Source organism: Pan paniscus, chromosome 11 (assembly GCF_029289425.2).
Source record: "Pan paniscus chromosome 11, NHGRI_mPanPan1-v2.0_pri, whole genome shotgun sequence".
Classification (NCBI taxonomy): domain Eukaryota; kingdom Metazoa; phylum Chordata; class Mammalia; order Primates; family Hominidae; genus Pan; species Pan paniscus.
In genome coordinates, this window is record NC_073260.2 from 112,678,238 (window position 1) to 112,696,335 (window position 18,098).

Genomic DNA, 18,098 nt, shown 5'->3' on the forward strand with positions numbered 1-18,098 from the left:
CTGGCTAGCCATATGTAGAAAGCTGAAACTGGATCACTTCCTTACACCTTATACAAAAATTAATTCAAGATGCAATAAAGACTTACATGTTAGACCTAAAACCATAAAAACCCTAGAAGAAAACCTAGGCATTAACATTCAGGACATAGGCATGGGCAAGGACTTCATGTCTAAAACACCAAAAGTAATGGCAACAAAACCAAAATTGACAAATGGGATATAATTAAACTAAAGAGCTTCTGCACAGCAAAAGAAACTACCATCAGAGTCAACAGGCAACCTACAGAATGGGAGAAAATTTTTGCAACCTACTCATCTGACAAAGGGCTAATATCCAGAATCTACAATGAACTCAAACAAATTTACAAGAAAAAACAAACAACCCCATCAACAAGTGGGCAAAGGATATGAACAGACACTTCTCAAAAGAAGACATTTAATTTATGCAGTCAAAGAACACATGAAAAAATGTTCATCATCACTGGCCATCAGAGAAATGCAAATCAAAACCACAATGAGATACCATCTCACACCAGTTAGAATGGGATCATTAAAAAGTCAGGAAACAACAGGTGCTGGAGACGATGTGGAGAAATAGGAACACTTTTACACTGTTGGTGGGAATGTAAACTAGTTCAACCATTGTGGAAGTCAGTGTGGCGATTCCTCAGGGATCTAGAACTTGAAATAACATTTGACCCAGCCATCCCATTACTGGGTATATACCCAAAGGATTATAAATCATGCTGCTATAAAGACACATGCACACGTATGTTTACTGCGGAACTATTCACAATAGCAAAGACTTGGAACCAACCCAAATGTCCAACAATGATAGACTGGATTAAGAAAATGTGGCACACATACACCATGGAATAGTATGCAGCCATAAAAAAGGATGAGTTCATGTCCTTTCTAGGGACATGGATGAAGCTGGAAACCATTATTCTCAGCAGACTATCGCAAGGACAAAAAACCAAACACCACGTGCTCTCACTCATAGGTGGGAACTGAACAATGAGAACACATGGACACAGGAAGGGGAATATCACACATTGGGGACTGTTGTGGGGTCGGGGGAGAGGAGAGGGACACCATTAGGAGATATACCTAATGCTATATGACGAGTTAATGTCTGCAGCACACCATCATGGCACATGTATACATATGTAACAAACCTGCACGTTGTGCACATGTACCCTAAAACTTAAAGTATAATATTAATAAAATTTAAAAAAAGAAAGCACATAAAAAGAATATTGAATAAAGTATAAATAAAATATTATATAGAATGCTTTCCATCTCTTTATGAAAATTTTACATGTCTCAATAGATGATTAAGTCCTAGTTTAAACATTGTTAGTATTCATTTCAATCAAAGAATATCTCATGCTTGTGAATATTTGGTGTTAATATGAAAAATAAAAATAGAAAACAAGAAAATATTAAGTTCTAACCTTGTATATAACTGGAAATGCTTTCCCTTTATTCTAATTAGTATGCTATATTTATCCAGCATTTTCTAGTGTAAAATACACTTATACTTCATTTCATTTCACCACCATGAAAGGTCTGTGAGATCCAGAAATGACTTTGCCAATATGAAAGAGACAGAAGCTCCAAAAAATGAAGACTTTTCAAAGTTAGGCTTCTTGTGTTACAAAATGAGTCCTACTTTTCTTAATCTAGATTCAGAATTCTTTAAATTATACTACAAGCATTTTGCACTGTTTAGTATATCTACTAATTAGAATTTGAGCCACCAAGTCAATCAAACATTAATCCAGAGACTAAATATTAAGGTCTCAGAAATATAAATGCATTTGATTATATTACTACCAATCTGGTCCCAATGAACCCAGTATTGGTCAACATTATTACATTTTTTAAAATTTTCATTACAATACATGATCATTGATGTGCAAACAGAAATAACAATTTGTATTTTATTGTCTACCACAAGCTTGTCCAACCCATTGCCTGCAGGCTGCATCCAGCCCAGAACGACTTTGAATGTGGCCCAACACAAATTCATAAACTTTCTTAAAACATTATGAGTTTTTGTGAATTCATTTTAGCTGATGAGCTATAGTTAGTGTTAGTGTATTTTATGTGTGGCCCAAGAAAATTATTTTCCTTCCAATGTGGCCCAGGGAAGTCAAAAGATTGGACACCCCTGGTCTACCACATCATTGTGTACTGCAAACAAACATAATCACTAATAAATTTATTGTGTTAAATATTGGGTAATTCCTGTTTAAAATGTTTTATAGTATGCTGAAGTAGAGCAATTTTTGTCAAAAAGTTTTCTGTCCTTCTAGGCTGTGCCTTTCTTCAACTTTTAGCTAGAAAGAGCATACTTTTGTTGGTGCTTTTTACGTCTGTAGTAGGGTTTTCTGGGTTGCCAAATTTTCTGGGTTGCCTGTTTCCAACTTTAGGATACATGAGGCAAAAAATGTCCCAGAGAACTCACCACTGTGCTGTTCCTTGGGTTCCATGGTTATCTGCCTTTCTTCCTCTCTTTATCTTTCAGAGCCTTCTTAAGTTTGTTTTAAATATAATATCCAGAGATTTTAGTTGTACTTAGCAAGAGACATAGAAAAAGTATGTAATCTCCATCTTCCCAGAAGTGACAGTCCTTTAGTAGTATTTTAGTTTGTTTCTGCCATAGTGCAAACTTAAAACAACCTTAACTGCAATTACAGTTAATGGTAAAATGGATAAAGTATGCCAAATTTCTATTATGAAATACTATACCAAAATGTAAGAGGATAAAATATGACTTCATATGACAACATGTATGACTCAGAGAGACATAATAGTGAGCAAAGCAGCCCAAACTAACTTAGCATATAGTATATAAATCCAGGCATATAAATATCAAAAACAGATAAAATAAATATATGGTAATAGAATTCTGGAAATTTACTAAATTTAGGAAGGCATAAAAATAGAAAAGTAACATGAAGGAAGCTTTTGGTTATCTGAAAATATTCTATGTCTTGAATTATTAGGTTGCTATACAAATGTTGTTTGCCTTGTACAAATTCATTAAATATACACCTGAAATTCATATGCTTTACCATATGTATTGTAAACTTGCATGGAGTTAATTTAAAATAAAGCATTTCTAAAAATATCTACCATAAAAATCATACTCAATTATGACTTATTGAAATTTTTCCTTAAAGACTTGAAACAAGAGATGGGCACCTGCCATTTCTACTTCTGTTGGTCATTATAGCAAAATCCTAGTCAATGTAAAACAAGGGAGGAAATTTAAATATAAAATCAGTAAATGCATCAGTTGTAAGTAGTAATATTTTTAAAACATTGTGATTTTCAAAATTAAACTGTTGTAGAAAATTAATGATTATTTATTATAAAATGTGGTTATAACATTTTATCTATTTATATCTAGATAGTAAATAATTAGAAGATAAATGGATGGATAGATTTGTAGATACAGTGATAGGTGATAGATGGGTAAGTACATAGACTTACCATAAAAATTGGTAAATGCTGCAAAAAATAAAAAAAAAACCTCTCCTATCAAACTGAGGAGGACTCTTTTTTAAACATCCACCAGCACAACTTTGGATGACTGTTTGGATAGTTGAATGAATAGGTGTTTGTATGGATAAATGTATAGATAGACAAATTAGATAGATAGATAGATAGATAGATAGATAGATAGATAGATGATAGATAGATAGATAGATAGATAGATAGATAGATAGATAGATATAGACAGTTTTTGAAATTCTACAATACGGACACTTCAAAAACTTTCCAGATTTCTTGACATAAATGATGTTGTTTTCCTAAATAAAATAATTTTGTAATGTATTCAAGTATATGTAACTCATTGAATAAAGCTAGCTATTATGTTGTCTAACCAACACTAACTGAAATATATATATATATATTTATGTTTATCTGTATCTATCTGTATCTCTATATCTCTATATCTCTATATCTCTATCTCTATCTCTATCTCTATCTCTATCTCTATCTCTATCTCTATCTATACAGAGAGAGACAGAGTCTTGCTCTGTTGCCCAGGCGGAGTGCAATGGTGTGATCTCGGCTCACTGCAACCTCTGCCTCCCGGGTTCAAGGGATTCTCCTGCCTCAACCTCCTGGGTAGCTGGGACTACCAGAACCTGCCACCGTGCCCAGCTAATTTTTGTATTTTTAGTGGAGGCGAGGTTTCACCATGTTGGCCAGGCTGGTTTTAAACTCCTGACCGCAGGTGATCTACCCGCCTCGGCCTCCCAAAGTGCGGGAATTACAAGCGTGAGCCACTGCTCCCGGACAAATATATTATTTTTTATTTAAGTACACTCTTGTTTCACTTTCACATTAAGAAGTATTTTTAAGAAACTAAGCTTTTCAGGTTAGTCGTCACTTAAGAACACAGGTTTATGAGTTTGAAGATTATATTTTATATACATACATATATAAATATATACCATAGAACCCCTGAATAGCAAAATCTCCCTGCACTCAAGTTTCCCAGTAGGCCCTGCAGAACGCAGGTATACAAAATGTCTGCAGGCCTACATATATGTGGGTTTTGCTTCCTGCACATATTGTAATTTTTATCTGCATTTGTGTGAAAAAAATCCACATATAAGTGGACCTGAAGAGTTCAAACCTGTGTTGTTCAAGGGTCAGCCGTGTGTGTTTATGTGTGTGTGTATGTGTGTGTGTGTATAAAATGGAGATATATATATGCACACACACAAATATATATATACATATGTATATATAAAACAGCATAAAATACATCATTTATAAAACCATTATATAGTCACCATTCTTTTATTTAAGGTGAGTGATATAAAACTTGAACTCACTAAAACAAAACAAGAAAATCAGATAATTTAAATAATTTATATCTAAATATAAAATTACAGTGTGCAAAAACTACAGCTGCAGAATAGTCAGATGACCAAATTTACTTTTTTTATGAAGGCTACCAATCACCTCCAACTCTCCAACGGATTATTTTTATGCCACTGAAAGGAGTCTTAGCTATCTACTCTTAACATCCCGCGAGATCTAGAACATCTACAGGAATAGTATTCTTAGACTCTCACACAGATGAAATAACATTCCCAACTGCACTTACAAATTATTTGATGACTAGAGGATATAGTCAAGTGTGAATATTACTTTGTGCTTGTACTCTTTCTTCCATGTTCTATCTCTCTTTCTTTTTTCTTTTTTTTTTTTTTTTTGAGACGGAGTCTCACTCTGTCCTCCAGGCTGGAGTGCAGTAGCGCTATCGTAGCTCACTGCAACCTCCACCTCCTGGGTTCAAGTTATTTTCCTGCCTCAGCCTCCTGAGTAACTGGGACTACAGGCACATGTCACTACGCCCGGCCAATTCTTTGTATTTTTAGTAGAGACGGGGTTTCACCGTGTTAGCCAGGATGGTCTCAATCTCCTGACCTCCTGATCCACCCGCCTCAGCCCCCCAAAGTGCTGGAATTACAGGAGTGAGCCACTGTGCTAGGTCCATTGTTTATCTTTCTATATCTGGGTTTCCCATTTTCTTAGTTTATATTATAAGTTGAAACCCATGTATTTAAGACTATAAGGTACAATTTAGTCCCTTCTAAGATAAACTTCATTGTACTATCATGGAAACACATCCCAAACGACTTCTCCCAAGGCATTATGTTGGCAGATGCAATGGTGAATATTAGTTATCAACTTGATTGGATTGAAGGATGCCTAGATAGCTGATAAGGTATTGTTTCCGGGTGTGTCTGTGAGGGTGTTGCCAGAGGAGATTAACACTTGAGTCAGTGAACTGGGAAAGAAAGACCCACTTCCAATCTGGGTAGGCACCATTCAATCAGCTGCCAGCTAGGCTAGAACAAAGCAGGTGGAAGAAGGTGGGATAAGCTGGCTTGCTGAGTCTTCTGCTTTTATCACTCTCCTGTGCTGGGTGCTTCCCGCCCTTGAACATCAGACTCCAGGTTCTTCAGCCTTTGCACTCTTGGACTTAACACCAGTGGTTCGCCAGGGACTCTTGGGCCACTGGCCACAAACTAAAGCCTGCGCTGTCAAGCTTCCCTAATTTTGAGGCTTTTGGACTCATTCTGAGCCACTACTGGTTGAGCCACTGCTGGTTTCCTTGCTCCTCAGCTTGCAGACAGCCTATCATGGGATTTCACCTAGTGACCATGTGAGCCAATTCTTCTTAATAAACTCTCTTTGATATACACATATGTCCTATTAGTTCTGTCCCTATAGAGAACCCTGACTAATACAGCTGGACATGTAGCTAATGTTAATCTTTAAGATGGTCTGATTTGCATTCTGTCAACAACGCAAGGATAACACTTTGACCACTTTTATTTAACATAGTGTTGGAAGGCCTAGCCAGAGCAATTAGTCAAAAGAAAATAAAAAATAAAAGGCATCCAAATTGGAAAGGAGGAAATCAAATTCTCTGTTTGCAGATTACATGATATTATATATAGAAAACCCTAAAGATGCCACCAAAACCAGTTAGAATTAATAAATAAAGTCAGTAATGTTGCAGGATACAAAATCAACATACAAAAATTAGTAGCATTACTATACACTATTAATGAAGAATTTTAAAACACATCAAATAAAAATGCAATTTATAATAGTTGAGGTAGTGGTGCTGCAGATACCTGTGTGAAAATGGTAGAATCTTGGCTGAGACTGGGGCAGACAGACAGTCAGTTGTACTGCTCTCCAGGGCAGAACACAGTTTAGCAGTGGGTTTGGTTTCCCATATGCACTGTGCTGTAGCAGCTTAGTTTGCAGAGATGTGTTTGCTCAAGGTGGGTTCTTACTCTGGGCAATGCAGCTGCATGAACTTTTCAAACTGGATTCAGGGCCTTTGAGGACTACGGCTTTTCTGTAGCAAGAATTGTTGGCATTTGTAAAGGCAAATGGGATTTCCACCTATCTTTTTCCCATAAGAAAATGTTCCTTCCCTGCACCCTCCCCTCCCACTCCAGGCTGATCCCAGCAGGGGAGATTGAGTGAGGCAAAATATCTCACTCCTTTCTCTATGAAACTACCCTGGGCTTCCATGATCCTCAGAGATGTTGCTGCTCCCTCATACTCTCCAGCATGGTTCCTCAATTAAGCCAGTTGAAATGTAGCTGCTTATTTATTGTTTTAGTCACTTTTTCGTGGGGAGCAGGGGATGAGCACCAGACAACTTTAGTTGGTTATCTTAATGATGCCAATTGATTTATTTTTTTATGTGTATCAACCGACAATGCAGAAAACTTTTAATATTATTGCTAATTTAGATAATCTATAGCCATATGCTCAGAAGTTGTATACAAGTTTCAAGGACAAATATTAGTACATTAAACATTACAGAGCTTAATTAAATTTAAATGCTAGATTTTGAAACAATTTTTCTTTAACTCCCTTCCTATTAGGTAAATAAAATGCCATTTCATTTAAGTTACAGAATTTTTTACTATAGAAGTTATCAGTGTCACCAGTAATTTACTAAGAGGATGTACTTTTTCTAGGAATAAAGGACTACACTTATAGTTTCAATCAAATCTTACATTTAATGGCAAGCATTTAAAATTTTCTATTTGTTCTCTAAAAGTGGAATCAGACACTATCTTTTTCAAAAGTGTATTTTTATATTTCTTCTAATAAAGAAAAGCAGGATAAAAAGGTATTGAGAGCAAAGTTGAAATAAATTATAGGGCAAGAAAACACAGAACTGTTCTTTTGAAGATATTTGCTTGAAAGGGAAACCAAAAAAGCATTAGTATCAAAGATGCCACATTTTAAGTGATTCTCTGGGATATATGAACTTTTGTCACACAGATATTTTAAAAGTACACTGAGAAAAGATATATTAATAATTGAACCTTACATTTCAATTTTAACTTGAAAGTGTCTTACAAAAATGAACTGATAAATCTTGATTAAATCTCCTTTAGATGGGTGAGTATAATTAAATACTATAGGTCAGACATGCATTGGTTATGATTAGTGACAATAGTACTGCTATAGTAACATGAACACCACAGGCCCAGCACCAAAATTCTTAACTTGTACAAAATGTTCAGTGGTTCTAATGGACATTCTTTGTGAATCCAGATCCAAATTGTGCCCCATGTGCTCACATCTTTAGAAAATGTTTGAACTCAGTAATGCTTATTCTAGTTAACTGTGTATAGTACAGCACATGTGAGTCACCCACAGCAGCATGAGGTAATCTGGGCTAATATTGCAATTACATTTAGATTGCACCATCTGGGTCAAACAAATTCATTACAAATAAACCTAGTCCCTAATGAGGTGTGGCTTTGTCTAACAAAGAATAAAGATGATGAAAGTCACTTTACTTGTGCTTTTGGTGGTTACTATTCAGTGAGTACCATATTGATTTCTGTACAATTTTATAAAACATTTCTGTGTCATAGCTGTATGACTGCTTAAAATTTCAGTTAGAACCTCACTCAGGAGGCCCTTGGAAATTCTTATGAGAATATATAGAAGCAAATTTCTCCCACTAAATTCAAGTACAAATTCCTGAATTTAGAAAGTTTACAACAACCTTCACAAAAATTGCAACATTGATTATTAAAAAATATATATCATATATCAAAAATTTTACAGAATGTTTTTATTATTCATTCTCTAATTTATTTATATGCCAAACTGCAAGGAAGGCTATGATTATAATTTGTAGTGTTAAGGTTTTTTTTAATAGTAGTCATTTATTATATCATTAGCAATTATTATGTATTGTATGTAACTGTGCAATACTTTTTTAAACTTTTATGTTAGGTTCAGGGGTACATGTGCAGGTTTATTATATAGGTAAAATACATGTCACTGAGGTTTGGTGCACAGATTATTTTGTCACCCAGGTAATAAGCATAGCACCTGATAGTTTTTTGATACTCACCCTCCTCCCACCTTCTACTTTCAAGTAGGCCATGGTGTCCACATACACTGAATGTTCAGTGAGAACATGCACTATTTTGTTTTCTGTTCCTTTGTTAGTTCACTTAGGATTACGGCCCCCAGCTCCATCCATACTGTTGCAAAAAAACATACTCTCATTTCTTTTATGATTATGTAGTATTCCATGGTGTGTGTGTATATATATATATTCTCTAAAAGTGGAATGTGGAATCTCTAAATGTACTATATGTGTGTGTGTGTATATATATATGTGTATATATATATGTGTGTGTGTATATATATATATATATATATGTGTATATGTATGTATATATATATATCACATTTTTATCCAGTCTACTGTTGCTGGGCATTTAGACTAATTCCATGTTTTTGATATTGCAAATAGGGCTACAATGAATATACAAGTCCATGCATCTTTACAGTAGAGCAATTTATATTCCTTTGGGTTATATACCTAATAATAAGATTGCTGGGTCAAACGGTACCTCTGTTTTAACTTCTTTGTGAAATTGCCAAACTGCTTTCCACAATAGCTTATTTAAATTCCCACCAGCAGTGTATGTGTTCTCTTTTCTCTGCAAACTCACCAGCATCTATTATTTTTCAATTTTGTAGTAATAGCCATTCTGACTGACCCAGGGCCTTGCCACATTGTGCAGTCGAGACAGTGCTCTGTCTCAGGACACTGCCTTTCATTTGGGGAACAGTCATGTTCTCTTGAGTGACATTGTGCCCTGCCCCATCATGTGCCCCCCCTTAGAGGATACTGCCTTTCACTTGATCTGAATCCTGTCTACTACTGAGGTAGAAAAACTCTTTCAAATTAACTTGTTTCTCCTTATTCCATATATGACGAGTTCTTCCTCATTTTGACACTATCAGGCATGAAATCAACCATGAATTTCTTTCCTCCTATGAAGAGATTAATGCTTTCTGGAATTTAGTTTACTTAGAATTTTTTTGTATCTTTAACTCTTTGATGTCTTTAAAAGTGATATTTTGCTCAAATGTCTTGTGATAGGGATACAGCAACATTCTGTTCTGATTTTATACTTATTACTCAAGATGAGAATCCCATCATCTCATCTTTCTTCATTATATTCACATAGAAAATATGTCTTCCACATTAAACAAATCCAGTGGGTGCCATTTCCATCATTTGCTATGTAAATGTTATCACCTGGAACTCTATCTCACAAACCACATAGCTATACATAGTGTTCCTACCAGAAAATGACATTTAAGTATTAACAGGTCTCATTGGAGAAAGCCTTAGTCATTGCAGCATAGTGCCTATGAGCTAGGAAAGAATAAAGTGATTTATTTCAATTATCTTAGGCTTTCATAGTCTGGTTGAGAACTTCTCTACTCTGTGTGAATAAATTAAAAAGTACTTTAATCTGATGCATTTTCGTGTGTTTTCTTGGGAGAATTTTTGAAATGGCATCACACTGAGGAATGGGAAGCCCACAGTCCAATGCTTAGCTTGTGCAATGAGTAACACATTCTTAATATCCAAGGAAATCACGGTAGTTGACAGCTTTACTTGGACTTCAACAGATTAAAAAATCAAGGTTGGTTTCCGTACAATTACCAGTTTTTCTCAATTAATATACAGATACAAGCTAAAATAGACATGAATTCTCTTTTAAGGCTTTTAACCTGCTCTTTTAAGGCAGGTAAACAATAAGGTAGTTTACCTGGAAATAAATTACATGGTGGGCTAAAGACGTGAAAAGCAATAATCAGAAATTCTATTAAATATATGTCTATACTTTTTAACATTTTATGATTTTAAACATTTACCTTTCAACATTGGATCAGGATATATTATTTGCAGTGTCAAACTTCGCATAGTGATACTATATATAAAGTTAGAAAATAAAACACAAAATTAAAATTACATAATTCTTGCCTTTTGAATTTGGTATCCAATTAATTTCTTTTATACTTTTTCTTTTTTAAAAAAATCCCACTTTTCTGAAAGAAAAGCATTTTAAAAACCTGAGCATCACACAAATTTGCTAATTTAGTGATTACTCGTGATATGTGTTTCATGAGTTGTTACTCAGTATTGTTTCCCAGAGAATAAATGAGTCAAAGGTTTGTCACTGCTGCCGCTTCTACTCCACTATTTCCTGTTTAATCAGAACTATCTAATCCAAAAAGATGTTGAATCCATATATTATCTTATCCTAAGGCCTACAGATTTTGATATTTAGCTATACCTCTTTAAGGCACTGATTTTAAGTAAGACATTTAGCAATTTACTCATCTTCAAATTCTTAGCACTTGCTTACTTGTTTCATAAGTTATCCTAAGACAGCTACTTTCTGGAACACTGTTTTAAAATTGTAGTCGTCCCTATGGTGTAGAGCTTACAAAGATTTGCGAAACATTTTATATAATATTGAATATTTTAAGCTAATAATAATATCCCTTATAAAAATATCAATCAGATAATAAATATTCTTTCGTCTATATACAATAAACAGAAAGAACCATGAGGATGTTGTTTTGTTTTGCTTTGTTTTATATATTGTTTTGTTGTTGCTGTTATTGTTTTTAATTAATGTGAAACATACAAGAGATTTAGTAGTATGAAACTCATTATGGAAGAAAATTGAGATAGTTCTGAAGAAATGGCACACACATTATCACTGATAAAAAGATTACGTTTACTTTAAAGGAAAGGTAGAATGCACAAACCTATTGACAAGCAGAAGAGGTCATTAACAAGGGAATATTTCTGAGAGAATGTAGCATTTGCCACAAATTAAAAATACTTGCTTCATTCATCTCAGTTCTCAGAGTTCTGTCATTGAACTCCATGGAAAATCCTGAAAGTACTTAAGCTTTAGTACTTATCACCATAAAATTCCTTAAAAGACTTTCTGGTGTGGAATTTGCAATAGTCTTTTCCTAATCAATTTCACCCACAGACCTCAATGGACCTTGCCAAACTATAATCTATTTCAGTGACTGGCCAATAAGAAAACCAACATTAGGGCTTACCTAAGCAAAAAATAATAATAATAATTATTCAGATGCTTTCACTTTCTTGATGTAAAAAATAGTTTCAATTTTTTTATTTTAAAATTTTAGGAAGCCAAAATCACAGCATTTATGTTTATATGATTCATACTGGAACCATAAAAATGATAATTACAAATACTATATTACTATTGTATGACAATTTTTTTTTTCAGATGGAGTCTCACTCTGTTCCACAAAATAAATAAATAAATAAATATGTATAAATTTTGATTCCCCCTACATTTAACTACTAATAAATAGCATACTGTTGACTGGAAGCCTTACCAATAAAGTAACAGTCAATTCACCCACATTTTGTATTTATACTACCATATACTGTGATCTAACAATAAAATAAGAGAAAAGAAAATGTTATTAAGAAAATTATAAGAAAGAGAAAATATATTTGCTAGTTATTAAGTGGTAGTGGATTATCATAAAGGTCTTTGTCCTTATTTTTTCCATGTTGAGTAAGCTGAGAAGGCTTGTTGCGTATGTTGGAAGAAGAGGGAGTTGGTCTCAGAGGTGGCAGAAGCAGAAAACCTATGCATAAGTGGACCCACGTTGTTCAAATTCATGTTGTTCTAAGGCCAACTGTGTGTGTGTATGTGTGTGTGTCTGCACACGTGCGTGTGTGTGTACATGTGTATATTAATATATATATATACATATATGTATGGAGAGAAGCTTCTAATATAATGGTGATATCAACAATAAAGTTTATTTTTCATAGTTTGAATAGTTTTATAAATGTAATAAAGTGCCACACACAAAGAACATCACATTAGAGATTAAATGTAATTTTTAAAAATTTTAGAAAGTAAAATCCTTGTATTACAAGTGTCAATATCATTGAGAGAAATTTCTCTTAGAACAAGAATGCACATTGGAAATTCCAAACTTTTTCTGAATACTCAATTTATCTTTGAAAGATCATTTTGCAATTATAAAGGACAATATGGAGAGGTGACAGTGTGCTGGCAGCCCTCACAGCCCTCACTCGCTCTCGGCGCCTCCTCGGCCTTGGCACCCACTCTGGCCGTGCTTGAGGAGCCCTTCAGCCCTCCACTGCACTGTGGGAGCCCCTTTCTGGGCTGGCCAAGCCCAGAGCTGGCTCCCTCAGCTTGCAGAGAGGTGTGGAGGGAGAGGCATGGGCGGGAACTGGGGCTGCACGTGGTGCTTGCGGGCCAGTGTGAGTTCTGGGTGGGTGTGGGCTCGGCGGGTCCTGCACTCAGAGCAGCTGGCCAGCCCCACCAGCCCAGGCAGTGAGGGACTTAGTACCTGGGCCAGCAGCTGCTGTGCTCAACTTCTCACCCAGCATTAGCTGCCTCCTCATGGGGCAGGGCTTGGGACCTGCAGCCCACCATGCCTGAGCCTCCCCCTTCCATGGGCTCCTGCACTGCCCGAGCCTCCCCAACGAGCGCTGCCCCCTTCTCCACGCACTCAGTCCCATCGACCACCCAAGGGCTGAGGAGTGCAGGCACACGGCACGGGACTGGCGGGCAGCTCCACCTGTGGCCCCGTTGTGGGATCCACTGGGTGAAGCCCGCTGGGCTCCTGAGTCTGGTGGGGACTTGGAGAACCTTTATGTCTAGCTAAGGGATTGTGAGTGCACCAATCGACACTCTTTATCTAGCTACTCTGGTGGGGACTTGGAGAACTTTTATGTCTACCTAAGGGATTGTAAATACACCAATCGGCACTCTGGATCTAGCGCAAGGTTTGTAAACACACCAATCAGCACCCTGTGTCTAGCTCAGGGTTTGTTAATGCACCAATCAACACTGTATCTAGCTAATCTAGTGGGGACCTGGAGAACTTTTGTGTCTAGCTCACGGATTGTAAACGCACCAATCAGCACCCTGTCAAAATGGACCAATCAGCTTTCTGTAAAACAGACAAATCAGCTCTCTGTAAAATGGACCAATCAGCAGGATGTGGGTGGGGCCAGATAAGAGAATAAAAGCAGGCTGCCTGAGCCAGCAGTGGCAACCTGCTCAGGTCCCTTTCCACACTGTGGAAGCTTTGTTCTTTCGCTCTTTGCAATAAATCTTGCTGCTGTTCACTCTTTGGGTCCACCCTGCCTTTATGAGCTGTAACACTCACCATGAAGGTCTGCAGCTTCACTCCGGAAGCCAGCGAGACCACAAACCCACTGGGAGGAACGAACAACTCCAGATATGCCACCTAAAGAGCTGTAACACTCACCGCGAAGGTCTGCAGCTTCACTCCTGAAGCCAGAGAGACCCCGAACCCACCGCGAGGAACGAACAACTCCAGATGCGCTGCCTTAAGAGCTGTAACACTCACCACGGTCTGCAGCTTCACTACTGAGCCAGCGAGACCACAAACCCGCCAGAAGGAAGAAACTCCGAACACATCCGAACATCAGAAGGAACAAACTACGGACACGCCGCCTTTAAGAACTGTAACACTCACTGCGAGGGTCCGCGGCTTCATTCTTGAAGTCAGTGACACCAGGAGCCCACCAATTCCGGACACAATATCATCTAGGAAGGCAAAATATATTGAATTAACTCAGGTTGTTCTGGGAGAAGATACATAATCAGATCGATTTTTTTTTGAAGAAGAAGAAGATCAGGATAATCAAACCAAATTCTCAAAACAAAACAACAAATCCAAAACTGTCGTATTATCTAATCAAAAGGAGGAAAATATTGCAATACTGGTCTCTTGTTTTAATTTTAAAACAGGCCTTATTCAATAGCCTGAGTTTATACTTTATCTCAATATGCAGTGTATAGATAATAAAAGAATCAGATGATTTATAAGGACTTTTAAACTAATTATTAATGAGAATGGGATGTAGAATGTGCAAGACATGGTGAGGAAAGTAGTCACCAAAGAACCATGATAGAAATGTTTCTGTTCCAAATTCTATGGATAGACTCTTGATGGAGGACTATGCTTCTGCTTCCAAATACCCATATTTTAGGTAGTGTCAGCAACATAAGCAACAATTCTTTTTCTGTCTTGTGCATAAGAAGAGAAGAAATCAAAACTGAGCCATCACCTGAGCATCCTCCTATATTCTGTTGGAAAGATACAGTAGTCACTGCTTTCATTCGTATGTATAAATGCACAGTCGATCCTCATTATTCATGGATATCAAATGTGCTAATTCACCTACTCAATAATATTTATTGGTAACTCTCAAATTAATATTCATGGGCACGTTTGCAATCCGTCATGGGCATGTAGAGTGCCAAAAATTTGAGTTCCCTAATATGCATGTTCCAGTTGAGGTTGAATAAAAGCCATCTTGTTTCAGTGCTCAAACTCTAAACAGGCATCCTTATCTTGTTTTTCTTTCCTTTTTTTTTTTTTTTTTTGGATGTTATTATTGTTTATTCCTTAAATTCAATACACATTGATACAACCTAATGGTCAGGGGTATTGGATACTTTCAATTTTTATATGTTGTTATATTCAGAAGCACCAGAAATATCTTCCAATGTTCAATTTGTTTGATAAATCCCATTTTTTTCTTTATGAGGTTACTAATATAATAAGCACAAGTGTTCTTTATATTTTATAAACTGCTTTCACATCTATTGTCATATTTGATAAGTTTAGAAACATTGTCAATGAATCAGATGGGTAATATTACCCCCATTTCAAAGTTAAAGAATACAAAAATATTTATGTAACTTAGAGCACAGTTAGGTCTTACTGTCCCATATACTAATAGACACAAGATCTTCAGTTTGTGTATTTTTTTTTCTAACTTTTAGTTAGGTTTGGGGATGTATGTGAAGTTTTGTTACATAGGTAAACACATGTCACAGGGTTTGTTGCACAGATTGTTTCATCACCCAGGTATTAAGCCTAGTACCCAATAGTTATATTTTCTACTCCTCTCCCTCCTCCCACCTTCCCTGCTCAAGTAGACCCCACTGTCTTGTCGGTTGTTTCTTTGTGTTCATAAGTTCTTATAATTTAGCTCTCACTTATAAGAGACAACATGGAGTATTTGAATTTCTGTTCCTGCATTAGTTTGCCAAGGATAATAGCCTCCAGCTCCATCCATGTTCCCCTCAAAAACATGGTCTTTTTCTTTTTTATAGCTGCATAATATTGCATGGTGTATATGTACCACATTTTCTTTATCCAATCTGTAATTTGTGGTCATTTAGGTTGATTCCATGTCTTTGCTATTGTGAATAGTGCTGGCAATGCACATTCACATACATGGGTCTTTATAGTAGAATGATTTATATTGCCCTGGGTATATACCTAGTAATGTATTGCTGGGTTGAATTACAGTTCTGCTTTTAGCTCTTAGAGGAATTGTCATACTGATTTCCACAATGGTTGAAATAATTTACACTCCCACCAACAGTGTATAATGTTCCCTTTTCTCTGCAACCTCATCAGCATTTTTATTTTATATTTTTTAACTTTATTTTTAAATTTTTATTGTTTTAATTATTTTTTGACATTTTAATAATAGCCATTCTGACTGATGTGAGATGTTATCTCACTGTGCTTTTGATTTGCATTTCTCTAATTATGACAGAAATGGAGATTTTTTTCATATGCTTGTTGGCTGCATGTATGCCTGTTCATCTGCTTTGCCCACTTTATAATGGGGTTGTTTGGTTTTTCTCTTGTAAATTTTTTTAAGTTTCTTATAGGTGTTGGATATTAGACCTTTGTCAAATGAATAGTTTGCCAATATTTTCCCCCATTCTGTAGATTATTTTTACTCTGGAGATAGGTTTTTTTCGTTTTTTTTTTCTTTTTTCTTTTCTTTTTTTTTTTTGTTTCTTTGTTTTGTTTTGTTTTTTTGCTGTGTAGAAGCTTTTAAGATTAATTAGATTTTACTTGTCAGTTTTTACTATTGTTGCAATTGCTTTTGGTGTCTTTGTCATTAAATCTGCCAATTCCTATGTCCAGGATGATATTGCCTAGGTTATCTTCCAGGGTTTATATAGGTATGGGTTTTACATCTATGTCTTTAATCCATCTTAAATTGATTTTTGTATATGGTGTAAGCAAGGGATATAGCTTCAATCTTCTGCACATGGCTAGTCACACGATTATCTCAATAGACACAGAAAAGGCTTTCAATAAAATTCAGTACCCCTTCATGTTAAAAACTCTCAATAAACTAGCTATTGAAGGAACATACCTCAAAATAATAAAAGCCATCTATGACAAACTCACAGCCAACATTATACTGAATGGTCAAAAGCTGGTAGCATTCCCATTGAAAACCAGCACAAGACAAAGATGCCCTCTCTCACCATTTATATTCAGCATAGTATTGGAAGTCCTAGCCCGGAAATCAGGCAAGAGAAAAAATAAAGGCATCTGAATAGGAAGAGAGGAAATCAAATGATCTCTTTTTGCAGATGACATGATTTTATATCTAGAAAACCCCATAGTCTCAGCCCAAGAGCTCTTCCAGCTGATAAACAACTATAGCAAAGTTGCAGTATATATAACCAATGTACAAAAATCACCAGCAGGCCGGGCATGGTGACTCACGCCTGTAATCCCAACAATTTGGGAGGCAGAGGCAGGTGGATCACCTGAGGTTGGGAGTTTGAAACCAGCCTGATCAACATTGAGAAGCTCCATCTCTACTAAAAATACAAAATTAGCCGAGCATGGTGGCGCACGCCTGGAATCCCAGCTACTCGGGAGGCTGAGGCAGGACAATCGCTTGAACCTGGGAGACAGGGGTTACAGTGAGCCAAGATCGCACCATTGCACTCCAGCCTGGGCAACAAGAGCAAAACTCCATCTAAAAAAAAAAAAAAAGAAAAAAAGAAAAAATCACCAGCATTCCTATACATCAACAGCCAAACTGAGACCCAAATGAGAAAAACAATCCCATTTGCAACTGCCACAAAAAGAATAAAATACCTAGGAATATGGCTAACCAAGGAGGGGAAAGATATTTTCAATGAGAACTATAAAACACTCCTCAAAGAAATCAGAGAAGACAAAGACATGGAAAAACTTTCCATGCTCATGGACAGGAAGAATCAATATCACTAAACGGCTATGTTGGCCAAAGCAACTTACAGATTCAATGCTATTCCTATCACACTACTAACAATATT

General features: G+C 36.2%; 1 protein-coding gene across 2 annotated transcripts in view; it reads right to left on the minus strand.

Annotated features, from left to right (window-relative positions):
- The window catches only part of TYRP1 (tyrosinase related protein 1), a 1,170,479-nt gene that overhangs the window by 853,063 nt on the left and 299,318 nt on the right, over positions 1 to 18,098 (minus strand). For both annotated transcript variants that reach the window (XM_055092134.1, XM_055092135.2), the window contains exon 4: positions 14,443 to 14,513. The gene's annotated coding sequence lies outside the window, so the exon portion shown is untranslated. The remainder of the gene's footprint in view (positions 1 to 14,442; positions 14,514 to 18,098) is intronic.